This window comes from Zonotrichia leucophrys, chromosome 26 (assembly GCF_028769735.1).
Source record: "Zonotrichia leucophrys gambelii isolate GWCS_2022_RI chromosome 26, RI_Zleu_2.0, whole genome shotgun sequence".
Lineage (NCBI taxonomy): Eukaryota > Metazoa > Chordata > Aves > Passeriformes > Passerellidae > Zonotrichia > Zonotrichia leucophrys.
Window position 1 is genome coordinate 1,056,347 of NC_088195.1, and position 20,873 is coordinate 1,077,219.

Consider the following 20,873-nt stretch of genomic DNA (forward strand, 5'->3'; position numbering starts at 1 on the left):
AAAATCCAGCACTGAAGCAATACAAAGGTTGCTGTATTAAAAAAAAAAAAAAAGTTATACAACGTTTACTATCATTATTATTCATTTTACTATGGAGTTTGGAAACCTCGTCATAGATCAGGAATGTGTTGTACCCTGCGCAGCACAAACAGCACAGAAGGAAAATTGCCTCTTCCAAGCTATATTGGATAAAAACACACAGTGATACCAAAAGGATTTTGGTTAAACAGCAGCAGGACAAGATGTTAAAGCCATCTCTGAGCTCACCATTTACTGACCCCGCATTTAAATACCTGCCGTGCGTATCTTTAACCTTTTATGAGGTATTTGCAAAGGGAACTTCGAGATTAGCACTTGGGAAAACACCCTGGAACACAGTTGGACCGACATCAAGAGGCTCCTCCGGCAGGGAGTGTTTGCCTTTCCCAAATCCTCCTGCCCGTGCCAGAGCAGGACCCGCTGCCCGGGCATCGGAACCTTCAGCACAGCTCCGGCCTCCTTGGGCTTCTCCTGCCCATTGGGAAGATGCTCCGCAGGGAAAACCAGGCTCTGGTGCCGAGAGCTGCCCTGCAAACCCAGCCCGGGGATGGTTCTGTGGGGTTTGGACCCTGCTGGGTTCAGACCCTGTTCAGTTTGGATCTTGCTGGGTTTGGACCCTGCTTGGTTCGGATTCTGCCCGTGTTTAGACCCTGCTCAGTTTGGACCCTGTTTGGTTTGGACCCTGCTCTGTTCAGACATTGCTGGGTTTGGACCCTGCCCAGTTTGGACCTGCTCAGTTCAGATCCTGCTGGGTTTGGACCCTGCTCGGTTTGGACCCTGCTGGGTTTGGCCCCTGTTGAGTCTGGACCCTGCCCGGTTCGGACCCTGCCCGGTTCAGACCCTGCTCTGTTTGGAGCCTGCTCGGTTTGAACCCTGCTCTGTTCGGACCCTGCTCAGTTTGGACCCTGCCCGGTTCGGACCCTGCTCAGTTTGGACCCTGCCCGGTTCGGACCCTGCCCAGTTTGGACCATGCCTGGTTCGGACCCTGATGGGTTTGGACCCTGCCCGGTTCGGCCCTGCCCGGTTCGGACCCTGCTCAGTTCAGACCCTGCTCAGTTCAGACCCTGCCCGGTTCGGACCCTGCTCAGTTTGGACCCTGCCCGGTTCAGACCCTGCCCGGTTTGGACCCTGCCCGGTTCAGACCCTGCTCGGTTCGGACCCTGCCCGGTTCAGACCCTGCCCGGTTCAGACCCTGCCCGGTTCGGCGCTGCCCGGCCCAGCTGTGCCCCCCCGGGCCAGGGTGACTCACGGAGCTGCGGGTGCTGAGCCGGAGCGCGGCTATTTCCGTGCTCCCCCTGCAATCCGCGCTCCTCCGGCTGCGCTGTCAGGCACCTCAGCACCCCCGCCGCCTCTATTCTTAGCAGCTAATAGCTGAAATAATTCCTTTTGTCTCCGTGCTGTTGGCTCCTTGCTTTCGCTGCCCCCACAGCCGCTGCCAGCGCGGGGAGGGCGGCCGGGGGTCCCTGTGCCCACCGGGAATTCTGGTGTGGGCTGAGCATCCCAAATTCCCGGCCCCGACTCCAGCACGGGCCACGAAGCGATGCTTTGAAGCGGCCGGGATGTTAATGCGGTGCCACCTCTTTGAAAAGGATCCTGGCTCTTCCAGCTGGGTTTCTTAGATTTCACCGGAAAAATTCCAGGTTTTCAGAGGGAGGGCCAGGTTTTCACCTGCGGGCTCCCATTTCGGTGCCTGCTCTGTGCCGTGGGCTGGGTTCTCACCGAGAATGCAAACGCTCCATGCAAATGCGGCTCCCCAATGCCAGCACAGCCGTGCCAGCACATCCCCGACAGCGATCCCACACCTCTGGCAGTGCCGCAGATCCCAGCACCAGCTGTTCCACACAATTCCCTTCAACCACCTCCCAGTGGGCACTGTGAACCCCCACCCTGCTCTTTGTGGGGCTGTCAGCTGTGCACACCCAAACACACACACACAGAATTGGCTTTGAAACTGTTTGGGAAGGGGTTTGCTGCTCTTCATCTGCCTGCTGCTCTTCCTCTGCTGCTTGGGACCCCAGGGAGAGCAGCAGAGTGTGCCAAATGGAACAGGGTGCCCAGAGCACCCCATGATCCCTGGAGGTGTCCAAGGCCAGGCTGGATGGAGCTTGGAGCACCCTGGGATGGTGGAAGGTGTCCCTGGGGGTGGCACTGGATGGGCTTTAAGGTCCCTTCTAACCCAAACCATTCTGTCATTCTGCTGGGCTGGTAAGGAAAGGACTCACTGGCCAATTCTCTGGAATTCACTAAAGAAGCTTGTCTGGAAAACAATAAACCTTTTGGAAAAAAATGAAACCTGAATATTTGTTGTGACTGTCCCTCACTGAGGCTGTGTTTGCAAGGATGAAGTATCACTGGCAAATCCAACAAGAGCTGCCCCGCACCAGCACTTGAAAAACTGACTATTCTGCATTTCAAAGCAGCTTTTAAGCCTCTGGCTTGGTAAAGTGAAGAAACTTTTCCACTGCCCTGTCCACCTTTGCCCGATTCTTTGCTCCTTCCGTTGGTGCCCAGCCCCTCCCGCGGGGCTGTGCCAAGCCTGCCCTTCATGGCTGAGGTCGAGGGGTTACAGATTTGTGCCAAGCCTGCCCTTCATGGCTGAGGTCGAGGGGTTACAGATTTGTGCCAAGCCTCCCCTTCGTGGCTGAGGTCGAGGGGTTACAGATTTGTGCCAGCCTGCCCTCATGGCTGAGATTGGGGTTACAGATTTGTGCCAAGCCTGCCCTTCATGGCTGAGGTCGAGGGGTTACAGATTTACAGCTGCCCAGACTTGCTCCAGCCCGGGCAGGAATTCGCTTGGCATAAACGAGGCCTTTGGGTTATTTATCTCGGCCTTTCAGTGAAACAGGAACATGCCCTGATTTTAACAATCGTGCTTCCTGCGCTGGGGGAAGGTGTGGCCGATGGCATTTAAAGGCATTTAAAGCGAAACCCGAGCCAAGGCTTCCCCGGCAGGAAGCTGGAAGTGCGGGCAGGACCACGAGGGTTTCCTTCAGCACTCAAAACACCAAAGGTCTCCCTCAGGCCGTTTTATCACCCCCAGCAACAATAATGATGTGTGCAGGGTGAGATTTGGGGAGTGTCAGACTCCATTTGTTGTTGCTATTAAGGCCATCGCAGCGTGACGGCAGAAAATTGCACGGGAGACGCTGGAGAAGGGAGGGTGAACCTTCAGGTACAGCCTGGCACAGAAGCAGGGCAAGGCAAAACTTCCTCTGGAAGCTGAGGAATCGCTCCCTGATCCTTTTGTGGTGCTGAGGGAACTGTCAAGCACAGCCTGGAGGGTCAAACCCCTCCCTCTCTCCTTAAAAAATGGTATTTTCCCAAATATCCAGCCCAAAGTATCCCAGCTGCAAGTCCTGAAATCTTGTTAGAATGTTCAGCACCATAAAAACTCTTAATTTTATTAATCAGCACTGTAAGCACTCAGGGCCTAGCTGTGATCAGCCATGGGGTCATTCCCAGTTTTGGAAGAGATTCCTACCCTGCCATTCCAACTGTGACACTGATCTCCCCTGTCTCACACCTCAGCCATGGATTATTCCCATTTTCCAAGCCTCCTTTCTAGCCCAGGACTTTGCACCCTCATAGGCAGTTCTTACAAAACCAAAGCTCTGCCTCCTACTTTTAAAGTCTGGAAGGAAAAGAAAAAAAAGCTAAAAAAACCCCAACCCAAACCAGTTTCCACACATGGAAATGGGCTCCAGTTAAACCAGAAAAGCAGCCTAGATTTTTATAGTGGAATGTCGAAGATGCTCGAACCAGAAAATGCCAAATCCTGCCCAAAAGTGTCAGAAATGACTTTATGTTTTTAGGCCTCATCACTCAGTTCTGAGGGCTGAAGTTTTCCACTGCCCCAAGATTTCTCACAGTTGGTTTCTCACAGCTCTGAGCTCTTCCTGGGAGCCCGAGTGCCACCAGCAAGTACCTGGAGCCAGGCAAAGACAGAAACATAGCAGGGCTGGTGATTTTCAAAGGAAAGCAAACCATGAAACAAACGCTGCATTTCCCCTGAAAGCAACCAGAAAAAGAGTCATTTGGGATAAATCAAAGCCGGTTTCACCTTCCTGACACACCACAGGCCTGACAAAAGCGGTGTGAGCCGACAGCACCAGTGAACTGCCCTGCTTCTGAGGCTCCCAGCTTTCATCTGGTGTTTCATCTCGCTGTGTCACTTCTGGAGCTCCCTGCATCTCGAGGTGGGCCCTGCCTGCCTGCACAGCCTGGTGCAAACCACCAGGGAGAAGTGGGAACACGGAAAATCCGCCCTGGCCCTGCGTGCTGGGGCTCCTGAGAGAATGGGGGTGACTGGAAGCAGCAGAGGCAGCTCCAGCCTCAGCAAAGCCCGGCCTGCTTGGGGGATGACTCATTTCAGGAGCCTGTGCTCGCTCCCAGTCATTGAGGAAGGAGTTAATCCCTGCAGCTTTGGCCACAAAGTGGATGTGTAAGGCCTGGAGTCCCATGGGCTCGATTGCATAAGAAACCATGTATTGTGGCATTTAGTTGATCATGCACTACTTCTTCTGGTCACATGGAGGCTTGATTTCCCCTTGCATCAGCTACTACAGACTTTTTACATGTCTCATACTGGTGTCTGTTCAGCTCACCGGGGTCATCCCCTTCACCCCACAGCAGAGCCTGTGCTGCTCAGCCAGCCCTGACCCAGGGGATCTCACCCCATTTTTTGTAGGATCCTATCAAAGGAACTGGGCGCTTGTAATTTTTCTCATTTGTGCCTGTGCGTAACAGGTGTCATTTTCAGTGTAGTACAGACAAATCCCAAAATAGCTCAGGCTCTTCAGACGCTGCGAGGAGAAAAAAACCCCGTGGTTACTTCAGCTTTGGTTGTAGTGAAAAACCCAACGCTCGCAGCCGGCTCTGAAGTCAGAATTAAAATGGCAGACGGAGGAGTGGAGCAGGGATCTCTCTGCAGTCCGTGTTTCCTGACGGACTGCTCCTCGCTGCTCCGTGTGTGCACATCAACTCCCTCTCAGCGCTGCCTCTCCATCAGCTCCCCTGATTCCCAGGAGCTGCACCTACCACGGATCCTCCTCCACACTTGCCGGTGCTGGCAGAGCTCTGCCTCCCCTGCCGGGTGCTGGGGCTGGCCGGAGGCTCCGGAGTCACTGCAGGGATCTGGGGGGCAGAGGCGAGGAGAGAGCGAGCAGCTGCAAAGGCTCCTTGCCTGGGGATGATGCCTGCTGTGCTGAAATGCAGAGCTGCCTGTGGACTGTCTTTGTCGGGGATTATTGGATTCTGGTGACTCCAGGAGCGCAGTTATTAGTTCCCCTGCCTACGCCGAGCGTTTTGAATCTGTGTGTGTGATAACACTTATTAATGCTGCTCAGATTAAGAAGATCCTGTGGCTTTCCAGCACTTCCAGCACCTTATCTCAGCCATGCATCTGCCCAGCAGCTAAACCACGCTCAGATCAGTGTCTTGTGGCCAGCAGAGCAGGGGCTTGTGGGGCCAGCAGCAGCCTCATGCCCACAATCCTGCATCTGATCACAGCAGCAGCTCCTCCTAAGCTGCCTTGTGCTTCAGGGGATCTGCCTGCTCAGGATTTGCAGGACGTGGGCCTAAAATATTTCATTTCAGGAAGTCAAGCAGTGGTTCCTGACACCGAAACAGTTAATCAGAAAGCACCAACTCTCCACTGCAACGTGTGTGTGCGTGCACGTGTTTTTGTTTTTTAGAGCCAGCAAGATTTGCTTTGGTTTTTTTAAAGCAGAAAACACCAAAAAAGTTGGCTGTGGTTTCAGCTGCTATCGCTCGAGATTTGTACTGCTGACTACCAATCCTAAAAGAGTTAACCTGTATGCAAGTATGACTCAGAAGCAGAGAAGGAGATGCGAGGCTGAGAGCCGGGGAGGAAGCGCAGGAACAGAGGTGAGGAACAGAATAATTGCCAAAAAAAGGTGCAGAGTCCAGGAGCAACGCTCCCTCCGGTCTGCCTGGCCCTGGCACCGCTGGCACGGGCTCCCTGGAAAGCTGCAGTTCCGCTCTTATAACACAAGGAGCAGGCTGGAGAATTTAGAGCTGCGTCACAGAGCTCAGCGAGAGAGTGAGAGAGCAAGCTCCGTCGATAGGTCTACCAGCAACAGCCCTGCTGCAGCAAGAGGGGAGAGAGGCAGCAAGAGAGGCAGAGAGGGCTCCAGGAAGAGAAGTGGCACCAACACCACGGAGTGGGCTCCTGCCACCATCCACTGCCATTTGCACCTCGAACCGGGGCTCGCTTGGCGTAGGAGGCTTCGCCCATTGACGATGCTGGAGACCCGGCGCGCTTAATCCCACGGGGAGGGAGAGTGGGCAGACACCGAAAGGGTTAACGGGAAGGAAATTTCTGGAACCTTCTCTTCTGCGGCGCTCCAGAGCGAGCGGAGGGCTGAGGACTGCGCAGATGGTGCACGGGCACGGCTCCTCGGTCCAGTTCGTCTCCCTCACGTACGTACCCTTTGATCAGGATGGGGCTGGAGCTGCAGCTACGTATTTGGATTATTTGCAGGGCGTCCCTTTCCCCCGGCGTCCCTAAGTTCGGATCCCAAAGTGCCTTTATTATTATTTTGGCTGGGCAGGATTGCTCTGTTCTGCGTCAGAGCTGTTTTCTCAATGGAGCGACGGCACAGGTTGTACTAATGTCACTCCTGCCGGCATTGCTGTACTGCAGAGGAGGGTAGTAGTCGTGGGGGAGAGATGACAACTTTGCAAAGACTGCTGTTTTCCCGGTTTGGCTGGGCTTTCTATCCCCCCCCGTGTCCCTGGAGGCTGGCATGTCGGCACGGGGCTGGTGCAGGGGTTAACAGGCGCCCTGCGATTCGGAGCTCGGAGGTTTGTCACTGCGTAGTTCGCAAAGTGGCAAACGGTGACGCAGTGATCATTGCAGGGCACGTCGTCCAGTTTTTAAAAGCACTGGGGACAGGTAGACGGGTGCCTTCCAGACGCTTCCACACCAGCTGAAAGGGGTTAAAGATGAGTCGAGCCGGGAAGCCAGCATTTAGGGATTAAATGTCATCATTTTGGCGTTGGAAAGTTGTTTACCTTGCTCTCTCGGTGTCTCCATGCTGGCAGGCGGCCAGCTCACATGTGATAGTCTTCCCTGGACTGCTGCATCATTAACGAGAGCCAGCGCCGGCTCCCATTGGCCGGGGAGGGCGCAGCGCCGGGGCCGCGCCGCCATTGGGCGCGCCGGGGATGGCAGGTGGAGCGCCCGAGCCCATTGGCCGTGCGCGGGTGTCAGCGGAGCGGGCACGGAGCGGGGCCGCCGTGCCCTCTGACACTGCCCGCTGCTGACACTGCCCGCTGACACTGCCTGCTCACTGCCTGCTCCTGTTCCCTGCCTGCTCCCTGCCTGCTCCCTGCCCGCCTCCCTGTTCCCCGTCCCCGGCTGTCAGCGCAGCAGGCACGGAGCGGGGCTGCCGTGCCCTCTGCTCACTGACACTGCTCGCTGCCCACTGCCCACTCCCTAATCCCTGCCTGCTCCCTGCCCTGCTCTCTATTCCCTGCCCACTGGTGTTCAGTGGAGCGGCTGTGAAGCAGGGCTACCTGTGCCCTCTGACACTGCCTGCTCTCACTGCCCGCTACCCACTGCCCACTCCCTATTCCCTGCCTGCTCCCTATTCCCTGCTCGCTGGTGTCAGCAGAGTGGCATGCAACCAGGGCTGTCGTCTGCCCACTACCGATTCCCTGCCTGCTCACATCAGAGGAGCAGCCCTGAGAGCACTGGGCTCCTGCCGTCTGCTCACTGCCTCTGCCCGGCTCCCTGCTCCCTGCCCGCGGGTATCAGCGGAGCGGCCATGGCAGCGCTGGGCTGCCTCTGCGACCTGCACGCTGATCCCAGCACTCCGAGTACCAGCAGCTGCCCCTGTCCTATTCCCTGCCTGCTTGCTGTCTGTTCCCTGTCTGTTCCCCTGCTCCCTGCCCAATCCTTGGCATGCTCCATGGCTGTTCCCTGCCCAATTGCTGCCCGTTCCCTGCCCGCTCCCATCTCCCTGCCCACTCCCTGCCCGCTCTCGCTCCATGCTCACCTCGGGTCCCGGGATGCCAGGCGTCCGTCGGGCAGCAGACAGGACAGGAGCTGGTCGCTGCTGGCTGTGCTGGGTGCAGTCCTTCACCCATGGGTGCTGTCAGAGTTCTCGTTTCGCCGTCCAGTTGCAATGATGACGTGTCAGAGCTGCAGCCCACGGTGCAGGGGAAAGTACTGGGGTTCAGGGCTTTTCTCCTTGCTTCCTTCTCCCTTCTGAGGTGCTGGAGTGCTGGCAGCGCTGTGAACTGCTTGGGGCAGGGATTGCACCTGGAAATTATGTCGTGGGAATAGTGAAAAAAATGAAAATTACTCTTACCGAAACTCAGCTTTTGTTTGCACAAGTGTGAGTGTGCCATAGGCTCGGTAACATCACAGAGAGATGGAGACTGCCCTCAGTGATGGGTCTGTAAAGGTTTGCAAAGGAGCAACAGCGTTAGAAAGCAAGGACGGAAGGACTGGGAACTGGTTAAGGATGAATGGGAGACTGAGGGCAGAGAGCAGCTCCAGAGAGAGGATAAGGAAGTGAAGGGGAGAACACTTTTCCCTCTTAACCGTTTACTATACTATTTTTTCACCTCTCTTCTTAAAGCGCCCAGCAATGAAGATGGCAGCTCTGCCTGGAAGTGCTGAGGACACAGCCAGCCTTGAGCTTGGTCCTTCTGGCCGAGGAAGTCTCCCGATTATGCAGTGGAGTGGTAACTTTGCTTTCTCATACAACAGGGGCCATTATTCCATAGCCTTTCATCATTCTAGGCTTACCCAAGTTTCAGGATGTGCTAGCAGGAGTGTTTAATCTCTGTTACTCACTGGCTGACATCTCCAGCGCCAGGGTTGGTTGTTTAGCAACAACCGCTGGGCTCAGCACCGCATGGCAGCCGTCCCCATCCATCGCCTGGGCTGCAGCCTGGCCTCTGCAGGGTGCTCTGGGAGACAGGGAGAGAGGGCAGGGTTGGATTTACACCCTGGATGGAATTGTGGAGGTTTGGGTGTGCAGGCCGCAGGCGCTGCGGATTTTTCGCGACGCCGTCCTTTGCGCAGGGCCGCCATTTCCAACGGCAGTGCGGCGCAGGGACGGGGAGGGAAGAACCCGACAGACTGTACGTGCCACTCCCCACTTTCTTTCCCTCTTCCCCATCTCCATCTTTCCTCCTTCCCCTCCTTTCCTGCCAGATTCCATAGGGAATTTCAGCCTCTTACTGCAGTCATCACAACCCCTCCTGACTCACTGAGCCTTCGCTGGCTGTAGCTGGCTCCCTCGGAGCATCCGTGCCTCCCGCAGCGCCAGATCCGCAGAGCAGGGGAACAACAGGAACAGCAGCGACAACGGTGGTCCCTGCAGACAGACAGACGGGCAGAAATACACACACACACAGGAGAACAGTCCCAGGCAGCTGTAGAGGTGTTCTGTACAGCCAGGAGCTGGACTAAGGCATGATGCTGGGTTGTGTGGATGATAGGTGGGTTGAGTCTGTTTTCTCGAGTGTTGGTTGCATGGACAGCTCTTTGTGGTTTTCCCCATCGTGGTTGTGGGGTGGAGAAGCCCTGACTTTGTAAAGCTGGTGCTGTTGTTTGATGGCTTTCAAGGAGGTGCCACTGGCTGCTGAGTGTCTTCAGCACAAGGATGTATTTGGTTTAATTCTTTTTGACATCATGTTTTGGCCACAGCGATGGCTTAACTGTGCCTAAACGCAGAGAGGGTAAGGAGACGGATGTAAGAGGAGTTATTTCAATGTTAAACTCCAGCTGTAAATCTCATTACTCAGGAATTGAGGTTACTGTCAGCAGGTAAATCTGTGGGACTGGCAGGAAACAAGGCTAAGAAGGGGACATGGCATATTTCTGTAGGACAGCAGTGATTATGTGCACAGGGGTGGCACTGTCACCGTGAGCTGTACCTGGGTAACATTCCGCGATCGTTTTCCGCACAGTGCCGCAAAAGGACTGGGGAAAGCTGCGATTTCTCCCTCCCTCTGACACTTGTGTGTGTGACACTGCATGAGCTGATTCATGTTCCTGTATCTGGGTTTCCCTGCTCTGGGGAGTGGGGTTTGCTCTGCCTCGGCCTTGGTGCAGCATCGTGACGCAGCGTTCGGTACCACGCCGACAAAACACACGCAGTTTTCTCGGGCGTTCTGACCGCTCGGGGACCGCGGGACTCGGGGAAGGAAGGGCAGGATTTCACATGCCCAGGGTATAAATTTAAAAGCATTACCTCTTCTTGTGTGCTAGTGAAGGAAGGCTCTGTGAGGGACGAGACAGCCACGATCTCCTCCTGCTCTTGTTTTGCCGATGGTCATGTTACATCTGTGACGCAGACGAATTTTGCTGTTGGTTCCTGTCGGTGCTTTAGGGAGTGGAGCTGATGGGGGCACAAGCTTGAATATGATTAGAAATATTCATTTCATACTGATGTTAGAGTTGAAACTATACCTGAAGGGTCAGGGGTATCAGGTCCACCTAGTGACCCCCCAAATGGTGAAGGAATTCGGATGAGCCCCAGCACCCCTGGCCATTTTGCTGCTCGCAGAGCAGGCTCGGAGCCTGCAGCTCTGCTGCTGCTGCTGTTCATTTCCATGTTATACAAATACAGCACTGGGCTCTGTGTCAGGAGCTTTCTGATGCTGTGAGAAGCTTAGAGTCTACAAGCAAATGTTTTTCTTTTCTTATTTGGGAACATTCATTAAAACGTCTAAATGCCAAGTGTTCTACCCTCTCTCCTCTGACAAATCTCTCCCAGACCCATCCAGAAAATTCAGTGCTGCTGCGTAGGATTTTTTAAACTTTGTCATGGTGTTTTCTTACAGTTTAATATGGGTATGGCTGGGGGGGAGAGTAAGATTTAATTTGGTTAAATATCTGTAATGCTGATGTTAATGGACAAGGATGTAGGCAGGAGATAAGAGTTGTCCATATCCCCTTTATCTCTGTATTTAGACAGTCCCAAGCCCAGGCTGTGAGGAAGAAAAGGAATACTCTATCCCATTCCCACCCACCCAAACAATTTCGGTGCAAAGGCAGCAGGAGACAAGGCCAAGCTGGAATGTCACAAAATGGTTCCACCAGCACTCAGAGATGCCAGTGCCGTTTATCCTGGCACGGCTCCGAGAGCGGCACCGTGAGCCGCCTGCTGCAAGGTCATTCCCCTGACTCATGGTCAGCAACCAGTTGGTTCAGGAACTCCCAATCTACTTCTCTTGCAACTGTGCCCATGCCTGAACCTGGAGGGGAGGCCTGAAAATTAACATTACTGCAGTAGTGGGGGTACTGAGCCCAAAATTGTAGCTCCAAAAAAAATCCCATGTCTCTAAAAGATTTTAAAATCCATTTCTCTAATTTGTTTCTTTGCTAGCTCCAAAAACTTTCCACTAGTTCCCTCATCCCCTTTTCCCCCAAGACTTCCTCCGGACTGCTGGGAGCCAGGAGTGACATGTATTTAAGGGCTCACACTCTGTTCTAGGAAGAAAACCTCCATGTACATTTGTATTTCTGTGGCTATCAGATGGGCTCTGCAGGGCACTGAAACCCTCAGGTGCTTTCAGTTTCAAGTACCTAGCGCAGGAGCTGTCTTGTCCCCTCCCAGGTTTCCCCATTTTTCCCTGGTGTTCCTATTTGCCCATCTCACTCCTATTTTCAGCTGTCTCAGGACAACACCAGCCATGGATATGCTCAGGGCTGTCCCAGCCTCCCAGCAGCAGAGCAGTGGTTAATGCCTGTGAGCCAAAGAACTTACTTAGTGCCCAAAGTTCAACTTGGGGGCACGTTCTGTGCACAGAGAGGGACAGGGGAGCAGAGCCCTCCTGCTCCCAGAGCTGCCAGCCCACCTCCTGACCCTGCCCACGATGAGCCTTCGCCTTCCTCATCATCACTGCCTGGTTTCCAAAGGGACAGAACCTGGCTGCCAATCCCGCTGCCAGTGACGGCTCCTCGCCTACAGGGAGGCAGATGTGATGGCTCGTCTGCTAAAAACTGAGCCAACACACTGTGATTCAGCCCTCCAGCTTTCCAAGGAAGAGCTATTTCTGAGTGAGCCTCATCTCTGCAGCTCCCCCCACAAACACTCACGGCGCTCAGGAGCCCAACAGCAGCCACTGGGTCTGCATTTGGATCTCCAGCCCAAATGCTTCTTAAACACCGACAGTGGCTCCTGGACTTTTGGCATTTCAGGGATGGAATGATGGAAACCCTGGGAACAGGGAGAGACCAGCAGCTCGTGTGCCTGGGGGAGTCAGCCAGGAGTGTTTGGGCAGTGCTTCTCTCCAGCTGTTTTGCCAGGTCCTTGTACAGCAGGCAGTGTTAAACTAAAGGCTTGTTTTCAGCTGTCTGGGTTAAAGGCAGGTTATACTTCAGTGAACAGCTGGCTGGGTTTGTTTCCTTATGCTCCTCCCTGGCACAGGACATTCTTTTGTCTCTAGAATGACACAAAAGAAAAATATGGCTTCTCTTGCCATTACCTGGAGGAGCTGGAGCGGTGGTGTTGGGGGAACACCATGTTCCTGAACTGACTGTACAAATCACAACAATCATCTCCCTGTGAGAGCTTTCAAGCCCTGCAATCAGTACTTTACATTCCAAAGTGATGCTTAGGTACAGGAGTTAGGAATAGAAAATGGCCTTTCTGGTTGCAGCTGCTTAGGTGGATCATTTGTTTGAGTGGAGCGAGTTTTGCAATGTGCTGCTCACTCAGGCTGTGTAGGGCTAAATTTGATGAGTTTTCTTTCCTACTGCCCTTCCCTGACCTCAGCCATGCGAGTGCAGTGCTCTTCTTGAGTTTGCCCAGTTTCACCTCACTGTTCCCTGTGAATTCTGGAATTCTCCACAGGATCCAGGGGTTCAGCAGTTCCTGTGCCCTCCAAACAGGCTCAGGGTTTGCCCAGGAACTCTCCTGAGAGCAAAGCTGGAGAATTGGATGACTCCAGGCAAGTCAAAGCAATTTCAGATGAACAGGGGGATCACAAGATGGGGAACTACAGCACTAATATCTAAGCACACCTCTAATGATCACCATGCTAAAACAGACACTGCAGAGTGCTCTGACAGATTCCCCTTAGCAGGAATTGTCATCAGTGACTCAAACCAAGCAGGCCTGACTGTCCCACTGCTCACAGTCAAAAGGGACACAAAGCTGCACAGGCTTTTACCCCCATCCTGTCCCAGGGTTCAGCCTGCCTTGGGGTTTTGGGGGGTTTCAGACACAGAGTGTCTGGCTTTTAACTCCATTTGTAAGGCTGCAAGAGTAGGACTGAAGGAATAGGCTACCTTCAATTCAGGATTGTAATGTGGAGCTTTTATTGCGGTCTAATAAAGGAAAGAAATATCTCCCTTATGCTTTAAACTCGTGAAGGAAGTACCTGTTCTTGCTGCCCATAACAGCAGTGGCCTCTCCAGAGCCATCTCCTAGGCACAAATATCACTTTTCCTGAGCAGGGCAGCTCCTGATCTGCCTGCACTCAACCCAGGCCGTGCTCTGCCACACCAAGTGCTCCACACCGAGGACTGGCTCCCAGTGCGAGTCAGAGCACATTTGTCCACAGCTGACCCACGCAGCACCAGACCTGCACAACAAAGAGATGCAGTTACAGGCTCCCCACGCTGAGGAGGCTTTTTTTGAAACCTTAGAAGTTCACTCATTTCCATTCCCCTTACAGGTCAGCACTTGTCCTGTCACACCCCTTGTCCTGCACCTGGCCCTGGGCTGATTCATTCCTTCACTGGGAGGATGATGCATCAAGCTCAGATTCTCAGCATGTAAAATAGGGATTATTTTCTCCAGGGGAGACCAGAGCCTGATGAGGCACGAGTTTCACCCCATGATGTGAAAATGGAGGAGAAAATGTATGATGCACACTGAGATGTGTTTTGCTTTCTGTAAAAGCCCCAGAACTGCCTTTCTATAGAAGGTGCAAGTTGTGAAAAATCAGGTCTGTGACATCCAGGCTTGCCTTGTTCCTGCAGACTGAAGGTCTCAGGCTAGAGAGGAAGTTCCCTTTCACAGGGAAGGCAGGGATTCCCTTTCTGTCTTTGTTTCCTATGGAATGTACAAAGCAGTGTGAAGTCCATGAAAGGCTTTGAGTTGTTCCTCTGAAAGAAGCTACAGCACTGCCACTAAAACACCTGAAAAGGAGGGAAACCACAGAATGATATTGTACTTTCCCTGCTATTATTTACTGCAAAGTCCAATGCTGTGATAAAGCCAAGCACAGGTGACAGTGCTTGCTGCTCCCCACACAGCAGATGTCTGAGACCAGCACTGCTTCATTTCCTTCCCTGAGAGGGCAGGAAGGGCTGGGATGGAATTCCCAGAGAATCCGTGCCTGCCCCACCCCTGGGAGTGCCCAAGGCCAGGTTGGAGCAGCCTGGGACAGTGGGAGGTGCCCCTGCCTGGGCAGCTGTGGCACTGGGTGAGCTTTAAGGTCCCTTCCAACCAAACCATGCTGTGCTCCTGCTCTCCTGCCCATGTGCACATGAGCTGTGGATCACAGCATCCTGAACTGCTCCTTTCTCCTGCCCAGACACACTGGGAGCCTTGGAAAGGAGAGCACAGGCAGATCCCTTCCCAAATGTGCACCTGCACCTTGCCAAGAAGGGCTGACACCTTCTGGGGAGCTTGTGAAGGCAACAGGACAAACTCCAGGTAGCCTGGAGGAGAGGCAGCAGCATCTTAATTATGCTGAAGTGAAACCTGGTTTTATCAAAACTATAAATAATAAATGAGCCATTGGTCTGCATCTGCTGCATGATATTTCTGGAAAGGTTGGTCTCCTTTGCAGAGGGGAAGATGTGCAGAGGTGTTCAGTCCTTCTGAGTCTCATACTTGGACACAGGTTCCCACTTTCAGCAGCACAAAATTAAGTGACATTTCCTTCAATTCTTTTTCAAAATCCTAATGAAGATTTCCTTGTAATGCTGACTACTGAGGCAAGGAAAAACCAAAGCAAACCTCACTGTGAGCCTGTTTCTCAGAGATGCTGCTGTGATTCTGTGATTCTGCACTCCTGGTGCAGCTTTTCAGGAGTAAATCTCACCTGATAATAGAGGGTGCCTCCTAAATAACTGTGCCACAGAGCAGGCACTGGGGAGGGAACCTGCTTTCCACTCGTCTTTCACCCTGTTGCCCCAGATAATGGATTTAGAAACGACAGCAAATATCCAGACAAGGAATCTAGTCCAGTCATTTCCCCTTCCTCCACCCCTGTTTCTTGGAAGGACAAGCTCCTGTCTCTGAGCTTTCCCCCTGCTGCCTGGGAGTGTGCATTAGGATGGAGGCACCAGAGCAGATTTTTGGATGTGGTTACAACAGGAATACACAAAGCTGCCAAAAGCTCAGGGCATCAATAAGTGAAACTGCTGCCTCCAGTTGTGCTTTGTTCCATTTCACATTGGCCTCTACTCCAGCACAGGTCAGACACTTATCCCAGGGTTGATAGCTCCTGAATTATGCATGTGTGGAGCAGTTCAGAGGCTTCTCCACACCCCTCTATTCCCTCTGCTCTGAGCTGTGGACACTGCAGGTTAAGTGCTCAGTTCCAGGAACCATCAGCCACTCATTTTCACACTCTCCTTCCTCGACAACTTCCACTGAACCATTTACAGTTCAATTTGTGAACGCTCCCTTTTTGCTCTGACCCACACTCAAAGTACTTTCAATCCAATTTATTTTCAGCCTGCCTGCAGAATTGAAAAGTTGTCTCACAAAAATCTGCAAGTTCTGGCTTACTTAAAGCACAGGGACTGCTGATAGAGGAAGCTCCATCAGGACACTCACATTTCCTTTCCCTGTCACAAAAAGCACCTGATCTGTCCTGTACTCTCTGATCAGTGAGTGACACAAAGGCAGAACACTCTCTGGCTTGGACAGAATGAGGTTTACAGCCTGGTTTCATCTGCAGTGAAATGGAAAAAGTGTTCCTGAACCACACAAACTTCCCACATTCACCCCATCAGCATCATGCTCTGCACTAGCAAGAAATAAAACCTCGATCATCACTTGCTGGAAGAACTTGAGTGCATTCCACCTGGCAGGGCAGGAAACAGCACTCACTGCCAGGCTGGGGGTTTTCCTCACCACATATTTCATTTCTCCTACACCGGCCTCAACCATCCACAAGATGCCACAAAAAAAGTGTATCCATAAAGTAGCTAAGCCCAAGGTAACTGTCTTGCTGTCTAATAAAATAAAATAAATGAATTTTTCTCTAGGTACGGTGGAGATGAAGGATTTTCTCCCTCAGCCTGCAGCCAAGATGTGTCTTCCTCTGGAAGCTGGTTTCACATGGTGGCTTAGATTTTCCCACTTTGTATCTAGCACCATTTGAAATCAGTGTTCTAGGAGCAAGAATTACAGCGTGGGAGGAGACCAAGCACCTGCTCACTTCAGCAACATCCTCTGCTCCTCAAATCAGCCCCTTTTCCAAAGGTGATTTTTTTGCCAGCCATCCACTTTGTAACATCATCTGATTTCTAGACACTTCTCCAACCACTGTATGCACCCTCCCAAGCCAGGGCCACACCAGCACAGCCTCCTGCTCCTGTACTTCTGCTCAATAAACAATGCATATGAGTTCAAGGTGTCCAGAGTAAAGTGATCCACAAGTTGCATGAAAACCAACGTGCTAGCTCTTGTACTTGACAGGCAGAGTATGTTTGATAGCCAAAAACTAGGATCAACCTTGAATTTACTGCCTCAGAGCAAAAGGATTTCCACCCTCTGCTTGGGGGCTCCATCACCACAGGATTCTCATTTCATTGCTCTGCAAATACAAAAATTCTCCCCAACTATTTGACCTCAGCAGTCAGACACACAAGTGCCTTCAGCAATCCCAGACTGGCTTGGGTTGGAAGGGACCTTAAAAATCATCCTGTTCCAACCTCCTGTCATGGGCACCATGAAGATGCCACACAGCACACACAGAACCCACTCCTTTTTCCAGAATCACTTTCCAGCACACACAGAACCCACTCCTTTTTCCAGAATCACTTTCCAGCACACACAGAACCCACTCCTTTTTCCAGAATCACTTCTCAGCACACACAGAACCCACTCCTTTTTCCAGAATCATTTCCCAGTTTGCTGCTGGTCCCTCCCAGCAATATTTCACTTCTCCAGCCCTGCATCCCAACCCAGAATGAAGCTGAACTCTTTGTTTTGCCCTCCCTGCTGCCCAGCGTGTTCCCAGACATGGAAAAGCTGATCCCTGTGTGGATGAAGGTTTGATCAGAGCACTGAGTAGTCATCTCTAAAGAATGCATAGCTGTCATCTCCAAGAGGATCCTTCTCTGAGCCAGGAAAACGTCTCTTACACAGGCTGACCGATTTCTCTTGGTGTTCAGAGTCTCAGTTTTTGTCTAGCACCATTTGAAATCGGTTATGATGTAGGGGGAAAAGCAACAGTAATGGGAAAGTTCCTTCCCTCACCCCCCAGGTCACAAACAAACACCATCCAGAGCACCACCCGGCCCACCCAACACCACTGGCCTGCTGTTCTCTGACCCGGAGTTCCCCCACAGGCTGAACATCCTGCACACCAGAGGACAGTCAGCATGCCCTCAAGTGAGGATGGGATGCTTCCAGACACAGAGAAGCATCTCTTCAAACATAACTCAGCTTCTTCAACTCAAGCAAGCCAGGGCCTGGGTGTGACAACACAGCCACCCAACCTTCTGACCACTTCTACTCCATGTGCTGTTTGTTTGCATTAACCTGTTCTTTACACAGATTTATTTTTTTCCTTCTGAATAAAATTGTGTGCTCTATGCTCCTGGGCTCTGTCTCAGGTAGAGAGATCACCTGGTTCCCTGCTGGACAACACCTAAGTGCTGCAAGTCTCTTCATTTCAGCCCCAGCTCCATTTTCACCACCCTCAGAAGTATTCAGAGAATCAGAATGGTTTGGTTTGGAAGGGACCTTAAAATCATCCAGCTCCAACCCTGCTATGGGCAGGGCTTAATTTATACTGATTTTAATTGTGACACTGAAAATCCACCAAGCACAGTCACTCCACATTGTTTAACCCTAAGCCAGAGAACTCTGGGCCTGTTTTGTTACTCCCAATGCCCTGTCACCAGTAGATGGCAACAACTCATTTTTATTCCATGCAGCTTTCCCTTAGCAGAGTTCACCTCCCTTTAATTATCAGTTCCAGATTCCAAAGGAAATAATTCATGCAGCACTGAGTTTTAGAAAAACAGCACAGGACTCATGACAATTAGATCCAATTAATTTGTAGTGTTTAAGTCAGATTCACAGAAGCACAGAGCAGAATCCCAGAATGGTTTGGGTTGGAAGGGAGATTAAAAATCATCCCATTCCTATAAACTTTGCTTATCCCCTCAATGGTAAATCCCAAACTCCACAATGTAAAGTTGTGCAGTCTGGCATCATGTCCACACAACTCACTCTGAGTATCTCAACCACAAACTGCAATGAAATCCAGCATATGAAGTTATTTTTTCTATTCCACCCTCTGAAAGGCTTCACTCTATCAGCAGCTGACTCCACAGCAGTTCAGTACATTTCAGGTGTGAACCTCACACAATTCCTAAATCCATTCTCCTTCACAGGTCACCTAAACCCACCAGAGCTGTATTCCCCAAGGATTGCATTTGTCACACACTGCACAAAAGGGTCAAAACACCCTCTGGGCTCTGCCTCAAGTGTTCCACCAGAACAGCCCCAATTTCCTCTTCTCCATCAACTTCTCACCAATTTTTTCAGGAGTAAAATTTTGGAGGTTCTGGGAAATTCTCTGCAATTCTAAAAGGAAACCCCAAAAGGTGCTCAGCAAGCAAACCCCATCCCCTACACTACCACTGAGTAATTCTGTGTACAAACTGCAAACTTCAATCTCAGCAGTTTCCACCTGATATTTGGGACATGAAAAATCATCTGGATAACAATGGGAGAAGAGCTGCTCAGCACAATGATGAATGAAAGACAAACACTTACTGCTAAATAATTTAACATTTTTATTTGGAATATTACAAATCATGGCCAATCTTTACATCCAGAAAGAAGAGCAAAAACACAGCCACTTTTTACAGTGATTTCACTTCCCAATTAAGAACATTCCAGTGTATTTCAGCACATTGCAGATGCCACACAAAGCAAGCTGAGCTCCTGACCAGCACCACACTCAGCCCCAGTCACACATCCCAGTGTTTACAAACAACTCTGGAGCTGAGCTATCAGCCAGGCCACCAGCAGCAAATCCTTCTGCAGAGCCAAAGCCCCTTTCTAACAGCCACAGCCTATTATGAGCTCCAACAATGCAGCTGCTGGGATTGTCCCAAAAAGCCCTATCAAGCCCCAAACAGTTCTGTGCCACTCCAACAATGTGTTGATGACAGGGAGAGCAGTGCCAAGCAGCCACAGACAAGCCAGAGCACTTCCAATGCTGCCTCAAGTGAGGCTATTTGGGTTTTCTGTGAAAATTAGAAGCTGTCTGGATGCTGATAGTGAGATTCATGGAGCTAAAACCTGTTCTAGTTAAGATATGGGGTTTGCTGAGGAAATAGAAGTAGCAGTGATTCTAAAGTAATGGCAAACACAGCGGTGGGAGCTCCTGGAGTGAGGATCTGGACTACAACATTTACTGAACAAGCACCAAGCAGCAAACAAGAGATCACCACATCTACCAGCACTCACACACCTGAGCTGGCCTGGTTTTCCTTTAACATGAAAAGCCAGTGACAGGGAAAAGCTTCTGCTTCTAAACAGGAATCTGATGCTAAATCCAGCTTTTCAGAGCTTGATTTAACATCCCAGTCTGCAGCCAGAGGTTAGAAATGTGAAATATGTGACTTCAAGTAAGAAAGCAAGGAAGGTGGATCACACAGCACCTGTTTCTACCCCTGAAAGCAACAGAAGATCTCCAGACCTGACATCAAGGCTCACTAAAATTGAGCACCCAAAGGAACTTCCACTGTGCTCATGACAGGACACAGCCACCACTGAGCTCTCAGCAGTTCCTTTAATTAGGAATCTCCTGTCAACAGGCAGGGGATGCCTTTGCTACAGAATCCTTCAGCTTTCAGGTCCAACAAATCCACTGCAGTCTTTGGGAGATTAAAGCAAAGAATCAGAAATATATATATATATATAGCTTTTTTCCCTCTCAAAAGCAAAGGAAAAGCTATAAAACTCTGATTTCAAGGCACATTCAATTCATTATATATACAGCAACCAACTTTGGCAGACAAAGAGGTAGAGTATATAAGATCTTAATTGTGATAGTTTCCAAAAGACATTGCCTTCAGTGGCACCAGACTCTTCAGGGAATGAGCAACAAAGGAAACACCAGAACCATTGACACCACCTCTGCTGCAAAGAGGGATGGGAAGGACAGCCAGGTTTGAGTGAGCAGAGCTCTACAGGACACAGGAGAATATTGGACATCTTCTGCAAGCCAAGAGGTGGCACTGAGGGCAGCAGCAGCTGGCACTGGCACAGGGACACTGCAGCACTCCCACAGACCCTGGCATGCTACAGGCACTGCCTTTCCCCAGCTGATGGGCACAGAAGGACAGGGAGGGCAAAGCAGGATCTGTGCTAGCTACAAGCACACACACTCCTTAGCCTATCAAGCATCTCCTCCTGCAGTTCAGCAGCACAAGGAACCCATGGGCAGCCCCTCAGTGCAAGGGAATCAATCCTTGTGCAGCTCTGCCAGGGACAGCCCCTGCCAGGTCCCTCCCACCCCAGCAAGGGCACTCATGCTTTACACATCTTATATTCGGCAGGACTGGGGGTGCTGTCCCGTTTCCTACAAACAGAAAAACAAGGCAGATCAGAGGTTTTTACATTGCAAGAGGTTTTACA

At 51.6% G+C, this 20,873-nt stretch overlaps 1 protein-coding gene and 2 long non-coding RNA genes across 3 annotated transcripts in view; 1 reads left to right on the forward strand and 2 right to left on the reverse strand.

Annotated features, from left to right (window-relative positions):
• Positions 1–6,071: 6,071 nt before the first annotated feature.
• Positions 6,072–10,759, forward strand: LOC135458051 (uncharacterized). Its single transcript, XR_010442845.1, has 2 exons — positions 6,072–6,480; positions 8,649–10,759. It is a non-coding gene; the product is annotated as an uncharacterized LOC135458051 (long non-coding RNA).
• LOC135458052 (uncharacterized) lies at positions 7,800–9,375 on the reverse strand. Its single transcript, XR_010442846.1, has 3 exons — positions 9,286–9,375; positions 8,867–8,982; positions 7,800–8,326 (listed from the first exon to the last, which is right to left on the reverse strand). It is a non-coding gene; the product is annotated as an uncharacterized LOC135458052 (long non-coding RNA).
• Positions 10,760–19,006: 8,247 nt separating the features above from the next.
• The window catches only part of CR1 (complement C3b/C4b receptor 1 (Knops blood group)), a 39,664-nt gene continuing 37,797 nt past the window's right edge, over positions 19,007–20,873 (reverse strand). Inside the window, exon 64 of the mRNA XM_064732811.1 lies at positions 19,007–20,817. The gene's annotated coding sequence lies outside the window, so the exon portion shown is untranslated. The remainder of the gene's footprint in view (positions 20,818–20,873) is intronic.